We start from the raw sequence: 15,329 nt of genomic DNA, 5'->3' as shown, positions 1-15,329 counted from the left end.
GAAAGAAGAGAAAAAGAAAACAGTAAAACATTAGGAAACGATGTTATCACGCAGGCAAGTCATCAAAATGGAGCATTCAGATTAACATCAGACAAAGCAGCCTTCAGAAGAGGAAATAATACCAGGAATAAACACAGGCAAAACATTGTGATAAAAAGGACGATTCACTAAGAAAATGCATCAGTCTTGCATATGTATGTACCTAATGAAAAAGATTCAAAACACTGAAGCAAAAACTGATAGAACCGAAAGAAGAATTAAGTAACTCTATAATTACATTCAGAGACTTTCACATTCTCTCCTAGAACATTTAGTGAAGTGTGAATTTCTGTCTCAGTCCTTGCATCAGGGGGAAGCTACCTCTCTTTCACCACTGGGCCGGGTGTTTACAGGAGGCAGCATTTAGACGATGAAGGAGTTCCATTCTGTTCCCGAGCACCTTTTTATGAACGAGCGTTAAATTTGTCAAATGCCTTTTCTGCATCTGTTGAAATGAGGATATAAATTTTCCACTATTTCTCTAAATGTAGTAAATTTTAGTGATCAATTTTTTAAATGTTGCATTCAGGGAATAAAACCGAGTGCCAGGTGCACTGTCTGGAGAATGAGAACGGACGTGCTTGGGACTCTGACTCGGGGGGATGGGCGGGACATGGACAATGTATATGACCTAAACTTATGTACCCCCATGATGAGCTGAAATAAAAAAAAAAAAAAAACCCAATGGTGGTGATGTATTGTCCTTTATTACACATTTCTAAAGTCAATCTGGTAGTATCTGGTTTAGGGATTTTCCATCTATGTTCATGAGAGATAAGCCTGTGTTTTCCTTTCTTACAATGTTCTCCTCGGGTCTGCAGTCAAGGTTATGCCGGGGTGTATACATACATAATGAGTGCGATGCGCACCATCTAGGGAATGGACACGCTTGAAGCTCTGATTCGGGGCTTGGGGACAAGGGCAATATACGTAACCTAAACTTTTGTACCCCCATAATATGCTGAAATAAAAAAATAAAAAAAATAAAGAAAAGAATAAAGAAGTGTTTTCTCTTTTTCTATTGTTCGGAGGAGTTTGTATAAGATTAGTGTTATTTTGTTGCTTAAACCTTTGGAAGCATTCACTAGTGAAGTCAGTTGTGGCTGGGATAGTCTTTGAGGGAAGATACTGAATAATAAATTCAATTTCCTTCATTAACATAGGAGTGAAGTAAAGAAAGCAAAGTCTTTTAGGGAGATAGCACTAAATCAAGTTGACATTGTGTGGCACAAGATGGGTTTTAATCCCTACCTCATACCACACTCAAAAATCAATTCCAGATGTATAAGAGATCTAAATGTACCAAAACAATAGCGCTTTTAGAAGAAAGCATAAGATAACCTCTTTGTGAACTTGGAACATTCAAAGCCCTTTGAAATAGGATAAAAAAAATTAAATACATAGGGAAATTTTGATAAGTTATATAATATTAAGAATAAAAACACTCTTTCATCAAAAGATACCATTAAAAGAAAGCAAACTACAGAGTGGGAGAAGATATTTACAAAACATATATCTATCTTTTGAAGGACTCATGTTCCAAATACAAAACTAACTTTTTTACAAATCAATTAGAAAAAACAGACAAGCAGAGAAACATAGGTAGGCATGTCTAGAAACAAACATGCACACGGCCGACACATACGCAAAGGCGCCCAAACTCATCAGTTACTGGGAAGACGCCAATTCAGGCCACTAGGGCACAGCTACACTCGCCAGGATGTCTGCAATGAAAAAGACAAAAAATTACCAAGTATCAGTGGGGATGCGACACAACCAAATCTTTTACAGACTGATCAGACCAGTCTTTAGAAAATGCAAATTAAAATGATGTATCACTTGTACCCACTCACTCCTCAAAAGTTAAATTTGTAAAACCACTTTGGAAACCTGTCAGTGTCTGCAAAGACTGAGTATACAGTTGATCCTCATTATTCACGGATTCCCTGTTTGCAAACTCACCTACTCACTCAAATTTCCTTGTAACTCCAAGGTCAACGCCGAGGGCACCTTCGCTTCCATTGCTGGCTGTGCAGAGAGCAGCAGCAGATCTGAGTCACCTGATGTGCACATTTCCAGCTGAGGCCACACAAGGTGACTTTCTGCCTTCTTGTTTCAGTTCTAGGGCTGTAAACAAGCGTCATTTTATGGCGTATTTGGTTTTTATCATTTTTCACTTTTTAGTGTTCTTTGTTAACGGTTTTGGTGTTTAAAACACCCCCAAGCGCAGTGCTGCGGTGCTTTCCTCTGTCCCTGGGCTCAAGACGGCCGTGACCTGCCTTACGGAGGAGAAATGTGTGTCAGACAAGCTTCACGAGCTACGGTGCTGTCGGCAGTGAGTTTAATGTCAATGAATTAGCAATATATATTAAATAAGGTGTGTTTAAACAGAAACACACGTAAAACAAGGTTACGTATCGATCTGCTGATGAAAATGCTTTGACAAGGCTCACAGGAATCTAGCTCTGCGTCTCCCCAAGAGTAAGCAGTATGTGCCAACTCGGGGTTTGTGGCGACTCTACGAGATGCGACAACTGTGAAATTGAGAATTGACTGCACGTACCCTATTTCCCCGCAATTCTCCTTCTAGTTACATACTCACAATAGGTATGTACCTATATTCCCCCAAAAGACATAAGCAAGAAAGTTTATAGTAGCATTATTTACAATAGCCCTAAACTTACAATTTCCTCAGAGCACATCAGCAGTAAAACAATTTTGATATATTCCCCATGTCAACAGAAAACAAACTCTGTAAAATAATTTAAAGAGGTTTATTCTGAGCCAAATTTGAGGACCAGGACCTGGAGCCACGCCCGAGAAGTCTTGAGCAAGTGGACTTGCTGTGCCTGTGTGCCGAGTGGGGCTGTGGCCGAGATCTCAACAGTGGAGGTTTCCTAAGCCACAGTTTGAGGACGCGCCCAGGACAGGCTCAAACCACAGCAGCACCTGTGACCTGCGTTCCCTGAAGAGGGATGCGGGAACTCAGTATTTAAGGTAACAGGGCACACGGGGGTTGGGGAGGGCACTTGCAGTGAGGCAAGTGGTTACATTCTTGTGAGGCTTCAGTTAGTGCCCAGGAAATTCACATTTTATGTAAGAAAAGGGGACTATTTGAAGAGAAAAAGGGAGCACAGGAACAATCAATTATGTAGATGTCCCTGGGTAGGTCTTGTCTCTGGTCTATACCTGGGAAGATCAACTTATGATCAAGCTACAATTTGCATGTCCTTGTTTATGGGAGGCCAGGGAAGAATTTCCCTACGAATGTTCCCTGGGGAGCTTCTTGTAGACGCCTGAGGCCTTTTACCTTTCCCCGTGGTCTGACTGATGCTCAATGTGAGTAGCAGCTGTTCATGGGGAAGGGGTGTCATGTGACTCAGCCTCCCGGCCTGACCTTCCCTGTTGCATAAGGAGTTGGGGGGTGGCCTGAGACTTTTCCTTTACACCAGTAAGTATGAATAAACTCCAACATACAGTATGGACGTACCTTACAGATATTACGTTTAGTAAAAGCAGCCGGGTAAAAAGAATGCCTGCTGTATGTATTCTGTACAAAACTCATCTGTGACGTCAGAAGTCAGGACAGTGGTTATCCGTGGGTGGGTAGGCGGTGTTAGTGACTGAAGGGAGAAGGAGAAGGCTTCCTGGATGTTGACAATGTTCAGGTTTATGACTGAGTGCTGGTCACATGGAGTGTCACATTTTTAAAAATTATTTAATGAGCCAGCCAACAATTGGTTGGGCCCCTGTCACAAAAGACAGATTAGCAGGAGAAAAACAAACAGCAATGCATTAACACGTACATCATACATACATGAAAGATAGCCAGGGAATAGATAATTCTCGAAGAAGTGGCTTAGAACTCTGATTTAGATAGTATCTTCTGCAAAGAACAATATGTTTTTAGAAAAGTAACAAGACAAAGGCATAAGACTTTGGGTTTCTGGGGGAGGCAAAATGTGGGAAGGCAAATAAGTGGGAGATAAAGGCTCATTAGTCAGGCTGGTCAGGCAGATTCCTCTGGCGCTGTCTCCAAGCTGGGAAGAGTCTCAAGTTGTCTTCAGAGGTTAACCTTGTTCTTCCCGGTAGAAAGGGGATTGGCAGACACCTTCATAAATTTACGTCCTGCTTTTAGGCAGATAGGGGAAGGGCAGAGAGCTTTTCTTGTATCTGCCTTGTTCTCAAATTCATCCTATGCCAAAGTGGCATATTCTGGTCTCTTCCACGAGCGTAGTTAATGCCTAGAACCAACCCCTCAGAATGTCTGGTTTTCCTCACTGAGGTGACTCTGAAAATGGTCCACTCTGCACTGAAAGTGTTAATTACAGCCATGACATCTTCCAGCAGAGGTGGATTTATCTCTTGCAGTCTCGGGCTGGCAAAACGGAGCAGGTCACATGCTTAATCCTTCGTAAGGCCTAACAGCTCTCTGTGTCTGATTTCTCGTTGCTTCTTCCTGGTACATTTTGCCAGAAGACACATTCGGCCATCTCATTATGGAGACTTCTTTAGCCTGTGATAAATGATACACTAACAGGCACCCTTGGCGTCTCGACGAATTGAATATGGGTGAGGAGGCTGAGAGGCGAAAATAATTAGACCTACCCAAGGCCCAGAGGATGAAAAGTCATAAGGTCCTTATGTTATCAAACCTGCAAGGGGTTTTGGCCTAGGTCTCCTTACTTACCGCACATAGATCCAATTATCAAGACAAAGAGGCTTGCCAGAGAAGAAAGGAATTTTTTAATACAAAAGATATCTTTTTGGGAGAATAGGAGGAGCTGCCTCAAATCTCTCCAATGAACGGAGATCATGAGCTTTTTAAGAGGGGTCACGTCCCTTGGGGCGATCGAGGGGGACAGTGAGTCCGTGAGTGAATCTGCCCAGGGCCCGCAGGGTTTCAACTCCTTTGTGTGACAGAAAACCCACCATTTCTGGGAAACAACTCAAAAGGTCAAGTGGTTAGTTAAGGAAAAGGATTATAAAATACATATAAGGGTCCTTGGAATTTGTTCATGGAGCTGGTGAAATTTGGTCCTCCCTGGTCCACTTTAGGAACATCTCGGCGTGCTCAAGTGTATAAAGACAGATGCCCTTGGCGTGCTCACAGAAGCTCTGTGTTCACAGCTGGTCTCGGGACCATTTGTGGAAGCTCACTCAGGGCGGGAACCTCCGTGCTTGTCTCCCCAGTGCAGCTCCAGAGCCTTGCACGGAATCTGACACACAGCGGGTGCCCACCCGTTGCTTGTTAACTCTGCCCAGAGGAAGGAAACAATTCAGAGATAACCACGCCAGCCCAAAAAGAGTGTCAGCTTACCACCAGGGGTGCAGATACATAGATTCAAGAACTGGCAGTGAGCTCCCTTATCCCATTCAAACTTTCCTGTGTCTGACTGCAGCTCAAGAACTTGCACTGGATGAGTCAGAAAAGCAGAACCATTTGGTGGTTCCCAGGAACCGAATTCCCCTTGTCCGTTCAAAGACAGAATCAAACATCTCAGTGTTTTGGTTGTTGTGGAGCTTAATGTTTCTCCGTTCAGGGCAGGGCCCACAAGCCCCTGCAAACCCATCTACCCCTGAGAGCTTCGTGTGCTTTGCAGAACAGATACACGAAGATGTTCATCAAGATCCAACAACCAAGAGCAGAACTGCCAATGTGGATCCATATGTCCAGTCAATCAGCTTGTTTGTTCAACGGCCTTTCCTGAGAGCTCCACAACATCAAAGACTATTGAAGTTAATATAACATAAATACGATATATTTCTTGTCAGGCTTTCGATAGCCACTTTGGTGTGATAATGGCCCTTAGTAACGGAATTGCCCTTTACCTGGAGAAAGATAAACACCAGGAAGAATTTTGAAACATTAGGAAAAACACTGTGCTAACCCAGAAGGTCCGTTCTACGTCCTGCCTATTCTCTGATGCCGCCCGCTAAGCCTGCTCTGTGCTGCTTGTCCAGGTGTAAAAGAGGGAGGAGTCTCACAGCACACTGGTCACATGAATTGCACTGGGGAATGAATAGCCCTTAAACCACAAGCAAACCAAAATCATTATATTTATAAACATGATATCAAGCATCTGTGAACTAAAATAAAATCTTAAGCCCCCCAGCCTCCTCTTGGAAAAGAGGACCCTAGAAACACCCTAAAGCTGAGCTCTGGCCACAAGAAGAGAGGTCAGACATGCCTCCCCATGCCCCTCCCTTCCTGGAGATGTCCTCTGGGACTCATGAACAGGCCTGAGGCTGAGCAAGGCAAAGTTCAAACCGCACCTGCAGGCCATGCATTCACTCCACAGATCACTTGTGTTTCAGTAAATGTCCAGTGTCTTAATGACAGACAGCCTTATCTGAACTTAAAACATTTCAAGGGTTTAGAAAAAGCTTCCTTTCTTTAGCCAATTACAAATAAAAGAATCTTTAAACCCACCTAATAACCTATAACACCCCCTACTTCCTGCCAGAGCATGCGCGCGCAAACACACACACACACACACACACACACACACACACACACACACACACACACACACACACACACTCTTAGAGATGTTTCGCCTTTTCGGGCCAAACCAAGGTACGGCCTCCACGTATTGACTCGGGGTCTTACATGCACTTCCTGTCTCCATGAAAGTATAAAACCAAACTGTCACCCAGCTACGCATTTTCTCAGAACCTCTTGAGGCATTTGGTTCCGAATAAGCCTCTTTACATTATTGTACAGAGTTTGGATTTTTTCCATTAACATGTCAAAGGACAGAATTACAACAAATTCAGTTTAAAGACCTAGTTGGCTTTATTGTGATCTTAGAATTGAGCAACACTTTACTGCATAAAATAGCATAAATATTCCAATGCATTGAGCCGAGGGATCGGTTTTACAGACAGAAAGGGCAGAAGAAAGTAGAAACAACACAAAACAGTTACTTCCCTCTCAAGGCAGGAACAGACAAATAGGACAATGAAGAAATAACTGATCAGTTAACGTCAGGTTACTCCAAGTTACCTTTTGTTGTAAGGATTAAAACAGGGAATGTCATTGTCGTGCCTGTTGAAAATTGCAACCGGCCTGTTTGGGAAATTGGCTGTTACCTCTCTCCTGATTTCTTAGGTCAGATGACATCTCAGTTTCAGTTTGGTGACCTGGAACTTTACCACGGGTAGCTCCATTTTCATTTTTAATCCAGTCTGTTGGAGCCTAGTGTAGGAGCTTATTCCTAAACAATGGCCTCCTGTAATTTTTGTTTAACACAAGAAAAAGTAAAATTTGGAAGCAAAGCACAAAGGGGAGCAGCACGCCTTTGCAATGTCACTTCGGGGCGTTGCTTAGCAGGCCCAGCCAATGAGATTTAATTACGCAATAGTATATGCACTAGACACATATGGCTATTTAAAATCAAAGTTTAATTAGTTAAGTCAATTAATTAAATCCAACAATTAATTAATTAAATAATAATTAAGCTCGTATAATTACAGTTCAATGGCCAAGTCACACTGGGCCACATTTCAAGTGCCCCATAGACTCATGTAAGTAGCAGCTACCACAGCACACAACACAGTTGCCAAACATCACCCGCATCGCAGAAGAATTCCACCCGACCGCACTGATTCTGGGGACGCTCGTGTCTGCCATTGCTCACTCACTGTGAGGCTACGTGGTGACTTGCAGGTTTCTGTTCTGCGTTTCTAACCCCAGAGGGAAAGGTTTTATCGTCTACGGCACATCAACCCGCTTCCTTTCTGTCTTTTCTTGTTGGCCCGTAAAGTCCCTGCTCCTTCAGTGCTATCTGAGTCAGCTGTAACACCATCTTGATCTTCTCAATAATTAATAAGTCAAATAAAATCTTTTGCTTGTGTTCATTTTATGTTGCTATAAGGCTCATGTCTTTAACTTTTTGAAAATTACACGTGGACAGTGAAAATTGAGAGATCGCCGATGTGATACATCAGGGTTTAGCGTAAACGCCCAAGTGTGCACATTCTTTTTAAGGCAGGAGACTACAAAATTTCTGAGTCAAATCGTGGGGTCAGTGTACTCATTAAACATAAATGACAAGAAGATCTTTCACCCGCACCCCTGCCCACAGATGTGAGGGGAACAGAGCTATGAGCCCACGCCTTTCCCACCGGGGTCCCATTCGTACAGCGACTCCTGTTCTAGCCGGCAATTCCAGAATGCATGGCCCGTCAATATTCCGGAAGCAATTTGTGTCCTAATTTACAGTGACAGGACATTAGCTATGCACATTCAGAGCATACGGCCTTGTCTCTCTACATACAAAGATGCCAATTAATTGTGAGCCTTCACTCGCAGGTACGGACCATTCTCTGCCTGCCCAGACTTCCGTCAGGCTCCGGAACCTTCTCCTAGGCCTGTGTGCGCTTCCTCGAAAAATCCAGTTTGGGCAAAAGAACTCTGTTGAGTCATGTTAGCCAGAATCACCCATCCACATGTGATCAGGGTCCTCATCCCCCACCACCCCCCAGGCAATGTCTGGCAAGAATCCTGGGAGGTCGGTTTAGCCAGAATCCTCTCCACCCACTGACCTCCAGGCTGCTTTTGACTATAAACCCTCACCTGCCCGTGCTGTTTAGAGTTGAGCCCATTCTCTCTCCGCCACTGCAAGACCCTACTACCGTGGTCTCTACACCTAACACCATGGTCCTGAATAAAGCCTCCTTCACCATGCTCTGAAAAGTACCACTGAATACACTTTTCCTTAACAATGGTGGCCCGTGATTAGGGTAGGATCAGATTCACTACCGAGGACCCCGAGTGCACGCCCACAAAGACGCCTTTGTCTTCTTCCCTAACTGGTGTGGGATCCCTGCTGGGTCGGACTCCTGAGCCACTGCTCCAGACAAATGTCCCCTGAAGCTGGTAAGGACAGGTTTTGATTTTGAGGTTTGAGTCTACTCCCTGATGCTGAGCTAGAATCCCAGGCTCTTTTGAAAGGCACCTCCTGAGCTGGAAGTCCTTCTTCCCGGCTCCCCAAAAGGCCTCTCTGGTCTCCCACTCTCTGTGTTCTCTGTTGGATCTGCTTCTCCCATGGAGACGTCCCTGTCACCTGAAACCCCTCTTCTTGGGGGACTCTGCCTCTGCCAGCTCTGCCCCACCCCTGCTGGACCCGCCCCTCCCACTCTGGCCCCTCCAACTCCGGCCCCTCCATCACCTGAACTTCGGTCTCCTGCCTCCCCACCCCGGCCCTGGGGGCCCCTCAGGGGACTTCTGGTTCTCAATCCAAGCACCTGAGGCTGGAAAGAGAGAAATAAAAAATAAATATTTGGAAACTGGGCAAATAAAAAATTCATTTTAAGTAGGGCAATTGAGTAGGTAACCTCAATTTGTCCTATTTTCATCAAAAACACAATTTGAATAAAAATATAAGGTGGAGATTAACCAGTGAGTTTGTATTATTTTGTTTTACTGCCTTTTGACCAAAAGTTTTAACATGAAGAACCATAAGGCCTGGCTGCGTCTGTCTGTATGTGTGTGCATGTGCACATGTATGTTTGTATGTTACATATATGTGAAGTTTTTCTACCTCTGATGATACTACCAAGTGAAAATACCTACATTGGCTTAGGGATAAATGAGCACCCAAACAAATGAAGTATTCAGAAAACTCTTAGAAAAACAGAAACTGAATTTTTTTTAGATCCTGTGATTTAGAATATCTTTGGTAAGTAAAAGCTAGTTTTAAAACTGTTGGTAAAATAAAAATAAAATGTCTCAAGAATTGTCATCATACTTTTTTGGGGGGCTGTGGCTTTGCTGGTCAAATAGGTCTGTGCCATCTCTGTTTGCTGTTTAAGGCCTTCAAACTAGATCAATAAATCCACTCTCAGAGCACGGTGCACAGTATAAATGAATTAATTTCTGGATGCAAATCAGTAGTGAAAGTTAAAAAAAAAAAAGAGGTTGTAAAAGGGTTGTGAAGCCTTGTCTTGTGTGGTCAAAGCTGACTGAGATTGGATGAATTTATTTACATGATTTCATTAAAAATTAGTTTCAGTAGTGTATTGATACAAAATTAGTACTTGGTATTCTCTGTTAAAATGATAAAGTTTTCTTGAAGTATTGGTCTGAGAATGTGAAGTTTCTTTCCCTTTTAAGTAATTGACCTAGGAAACAAAGATTTTATGTTTTATCAAGATAATTTCTTGGTTTTGATATTGTCTTTTATTAGGTCTTTGATTACTTAAGAAAATTAAGTCTTCTCAATGTTAAAACAGGTAGTTTTTTATCACAACTATGTAACTTTCTGTATTTGCCTTTAAATAGATAGTTGTCATCTAGATTAAATAGATAACCAGAGTCATATTAAATTAAGTTTTTTAAACCTTTTGACATTTTTGAAAAAACTTTCCAAAATCAATTCATTTTACCTTGACCTTGAATTAACGTTGCGATTTCCCTGTTGGGCTCCTGAACAGCTCAGAGGATATGTCTCTTACCTTGTAAAAGAAAGATATTCAGCTAATTAAGCTTATTTGATATGTTAAATTACATGGTAATCATTGTTAAATAAGAAATTATGTTAACCTCCCTTGACTTAAATTTTTATGGTTATTTTATTAATATGTGTTCCAGAAATTGTATGAAATTCCCAGAAATCTGATATGTAAGAGATCTGAGGTGTTATCAGTCACAATTATGATTATTATATTAAAATATTGATGCCACAGAAATAGTCAGATTTCACTATCATTTTCATCATTATTATGACAAACTTACCAGGTCCTTAACCACGGCCATTTCAGGTCTTTGTCATCCGCGCACAGTTTATTGTTTTACTTTAATTCTTCTCCAGGAGTGTTTGCAATTAGCTGCAGTCCAAATTGCTTTTTTGTTGAGGAGATTCTTGAAAAAAGACCCTGACGAGTGCTGAGGAGCAGATCGTCCCATTGGGCGGGGTAAGAATTTCCAGAACTTCAATGACACTGGTAGCTTCGTGAAACTGCTGTCCTGGCAGAACGATAACCACATGGGACTGAATAACCGATGGCGATAATTTTCAATGATTCTTTTTTGTTTTAAATATCGCTGGTTCTTTAAATATTTTGTTTTCTAGATTTGAGGTTAAGCTATGTGTAGCTCCCAGCAATTTGGTAAAGTTTACTTTTGTGAATAACAATGGAAACATTTACTTTTTCTCTTTACTTGATCCCTCCAGAATTTTAAAACTATTCGTAAATATTATTATTTTTATAGTAATATAGTTATTTGCATAAGTCCAATAGGAATCTGTTCTTCTTGTAGCAGGACACAACTGGAAACACTGGCTATACTACCGAGGCTTTGGGTAGAATGCCGTATTCTCAGGTATCACTGCACAGCTTCTAGGAACTAAAGTTGACTTGACAGAACCAATTAAGCTCCCCTTGGGGAAACTGGCCTGGGGGTTCCCAGTCTTACCGGTGAGCAAGGGATGTTCATTCCTTGAAGGGCCGGAAAACTCGGCTATTTGAGGAACCTCGAGAAGAGAGGAATTCACCCAAATCTGTAAGCGTCACAGTCACAGCTCAGTGGCAAGTCCTGAGTTTGGCTTCCCGGCCTTAAGAGTCTTTTCCAAGTTTAATCTGAGATTCCTTGTCAAGAGTTTCAGGAAAAGCCTACACGGTCAGTCATTATTCATGCTGCACCTATGTAAGTAATCAGGTCAAGTTTAATGAGACTAAACTTATTTTGCAAATAAATTAGTCTTTGATACCAATGGGAATGACTATAGAGAGAAAAAATTATGTTTCAGAAGAAAACTATAATGTACTCAGTATTAGATTCTAGCCCTGTTGTTTTCTTAGGGGTTTTCTTAACTGCCTGCAATCTGGACTAGATCTTGAATTTTTCTAGTTTCTTCCAATATCTGACCATGACTCTCCAAAGGAATATTTTTTGTTTTCTCCCAACCTTCTGGGTTGAAATCATGAAAACTAAAACTGTTCTTTTCCTGAAGTCCTGTAAGGGGAAGCTGGACGGCTCCATACAGACTTCAGAAAAATCACCAAGACAGCTAACATGTGGACGACATGACATTACATGACATGTGGACGACATGACATCCAAAGTACACACCAGGAAACACTGTCAGATGCCGCTGCCTGTCCTCACTCCTGAAGACGGTTCAGGTCCAGTATCTAGAACCCCTGACCGGTTGGCCCCTGCAATCAGAAATTGAATTTATAGTCGCTCCAACTATTACCCTTGTTTTTCGGCTTATTTTCTTAGAAACTAAGTTTCCTTCATTAAAGTGCTGCGGCTCACCCTGTCCAGGAGATGTCCTCTACGCCCAAGTCCCAACAGGTGACCCGGCTGGTCTTTAATGAACAAAAGGTGATTAAGTAAGAAAATGGACTTACATCGTTCAAGAGAAAGAAGAATGTCTCTTCTTTCCTTGAACAAGAGGGAAAACTGACAAAGACTCTTTGCTTGGCCAAACTTTGGTCAGACTTCTGAAACTCCTGCCTGTGTGTGCACTTCCTCGTAAGATCCCGTTTTAGTGAAAGCACCTGCTGAGCCAGCTTGGCCAGAACCCGCCGTCCTTGGTGTGTCATCATCCCGACACCTGGTCAGGCTGGTTCCTCATCCTCCGCCCCCCCACCAGGTGTTGACTGATGGGCCACCCTGGCCCCCTTTGGGTCAGTTTAGCTCGAACCCCTCACCCTGATGTTTCCTTTTAGTAACTTTCCACCCACTGCTCCCACCCTGCTGCGTGGCTGTAAATCCCCCCTTGCTCGGGCTGTATCTGGAATGGAGCCCAATCTCACGGCCCCCCTGCAAGACACCGTTGCTGCGGCCCCCACACCTATGACCATCCTGAATAAAGCCTTTCTTGCTGTGCTTTAACAAATATAACTGAACTTTTTTGCTTTAACAGCACCTTGACTTAGACTGAACCCCTGTATGTACAGCAGAGTAAGGTGCTCACTGGGGAAGCTGGTCTGAGACTGAAACACCCCACTTACTGTTAAGAATGCAGTGGGCTTATTTGCATCCCTCCTGGGTGTCCTCAATACATGTTTTTGTTGTGCTTGTGTTGCCGTTGTCGTTACAGCGCAGAATCTCACATCAGAGCTTTCCCCACTTCTAGTTCCCAGCACAGACCACTCAGCATCTACACTTTAGTCACATATGCCATGTGTTTTTCATATCTCCCCATTTTTACTATTTTTAATCCCAGTTCTCTGAAACAGGGCTTAACATCTCCATTTAACAGGGAGGGAAAAGGAGACGTTTGTGCAAAGTGGCACAGCTAGGCAGTGTCTGATCTGGGCTTTAGATCCAGGTCTGCCGGATGGTGACACCGGCTCTCCTGGCTGTCACTCTAGACTGTGCACCCCAAAGCTCAGAAGTCAGGGAGGCTGCCGGAAGCGGACCTGGGCGGGCAGAGCCTCTGCTCCTCCCGGGGCCCTTGTGTTCACTCCAGGTTCCCGCCCAGCCCCACCAGCCTTCGCTGGGCCACTGCGTATCCCGGGGGGCTGTTTTCTGTCTCTGCCCCTGTGTTTCCTTCCCATCTCTCCCTCCAGAACCATAATGGCACCTCTGAGCTGCCCAGGGCCTGCTCCACTGCACCCAATTTGCTGTATTCAGTGGGAACAAAACATCATATGTACGTAAGCTCCAGCAAGGAAGTTGCGGGCAATGTTCTCCAGAAATACATCAGTCACAGTTCATTTAGTGCCCGGAAATCAAGTCTGAAGGCGCTGTAATTATAATTATTGCTTTTGGATGGTTCCGCGCCGCTATATGCAAATCTATGATTCCCTGGACAATGTGGCAGAACACGGCCCAGAGCCCCAATTCTCCTGAACCCACAACAGGGGCAATACAAAGGCAGCAACGCCGGCCAGGGGGACTGTGCTCCGGCACTGCCCGCTCCCCCTCCCTCGCCAGCCCCCTGCCCTCTGCACGGCGACACATTCCGGGACTGACGGTCGGGAAGCAGACACTTGAACCCCTGGGGGCATTCACCCCAGGAGCATTCACCAAGGACGTGTGGTTTCCACATGGTCTTCACGTTCTGCTGCTTCGTGTGAAACGTGGTCATCAGGCACCCGCTTTTCTCCTCCTGTGACATAGACAAAGTCCAACACTGCAGAAATCTGAGACAAGCCTGTCTGGGTTCAACTGTGATCCCCAAGAAAAGAAAACACCCAGCGCCTCAGGATGTGACCTGATTTGGAAACAGGGTCTTCCCAGATGTCGCCAGGTCAAAATGGGGGGCTTTGTTGGATAGGACGGGCGTCCTTGTGAGTCAGGGGCTTTGGAGCAGAGGCAGACACGCAGAGGGGAGAGGACGTGAGCAGAGGCGGGAGCAGGCGCCGTGAGGAGGTGAAGGCAGAGGTCGGGTGACACTTTGACAAGCTGAGGACCAACAACAAGCAGCCGCCAGAGGCGTGGGCAGAGGCCCGGCCGCGCTCCCTCGGAGCCTCAGAAGGAAGCCTCCCCACCCACACCTTGGTCTTGCACCTCTGGACTCTGGTCTGGGAGAGACCAAAGTTCCGTTAGTCAAATCACTCCACTTGTGGTGCTTGTTATGGAGGCCGAGGAAGCCGGTGAAAACCCCTCCAGAAAGGGGTATGAAGATAGAATTTTAATAAAGAGGTATGACATATTCTGGTTATTTGAACAGGTGGTCATATGTCTGAAAAGGCCTTTTCCTGGGCAATCAGTATCGTCACGTGTGTGGAAAAAGGAGTGACCCAAACCCAGATCACAGCGGGTTCTGAGGTGTGTGGAGCCCAAGTCACACGGCCCAGCCTGTGCCGGCCGAAAGCGGTTTCCGATCAGGCCGTGGATGGCACCGGCCAGACGTGCTCTCCGATACGGCACCCAACTAACAGCAGTGACCAAACTAACTCCCAAAATGCTCGTTCCATGAGTGACTGACTAAATTGAACACGACGGATAATTTGGCTTACTTGTCTCACGAACCTTCATTTAAACAATCACTCTGGGCACCCTCAACAGTGAGTCTGAGGACCAGGGCGCCGGCAGGTGAGGACCGCCCCGTGGCTGCCCCTGCTCCACGTCCCGCTCTGTCTCTCACTGTCTCTGCCTCCCTGGGGACAAGGTCTCCGGAGAAGTCCCTCCTGTGGGGTATCTTTCTGTCTTTTGGGGACACAGGTTTGTCTCGCGGATCACACAACTTTGTTCATACTCTGGGAAGTTGCTGTAGAACCTCTGCCCATTGAAACGTGACCAGTCATTTCCTGTTGCTTCTTGTAACGTCACTGGACTGTAGCCGCCACGCTAATGTATTAATAAACACAGGTTCCATCTCAAC

General features: G+C 44.5%; 1 long non-coding RNA gene across 1 annotated transcript; it reads right to left on the bottom strand.

Moving 5' to 3' along the window:
• Positions 1-1,480: 1,480 nt before the first annotated feature.
• Positions 1,481-11,359, bottom strand: LOC123634563. Its single transcript, XR_006733959.1, has 5 exons — positions 11,338-11,359; positions 10,781-11,006; positions 10,432-10,500; positions 2,002-2,166; positions 1,481-1,763 (listed from the first exon to the last, which is right to left on the bottom strand). It is a non-coding gene; the product is annotated as an uncharacterized LOC123634563 (long non-coding RNA).
• Positions 11,360-15,329: the final 3,970 nt, after the last annotated feature.

Source organism: Lemur catta, chromosome 3 (assembly GCF_020740605.2).
Source record: "Lemur catta isolate mLemCat1 chromosome 3, mLemCat1.pri, whole genome shotgun sequence".
NCBI classification, from domain to species: Eukaryota; Metazoa; Chordata; class Mammalia; order Primates; family Lemuridae; genus Lemur; species Lemur catta.
The sequence above is the reverse complement of the archived record's forward strand: the minus strand, read 5'-3'. Positions and strand labels throughout refer to the sequence as shown.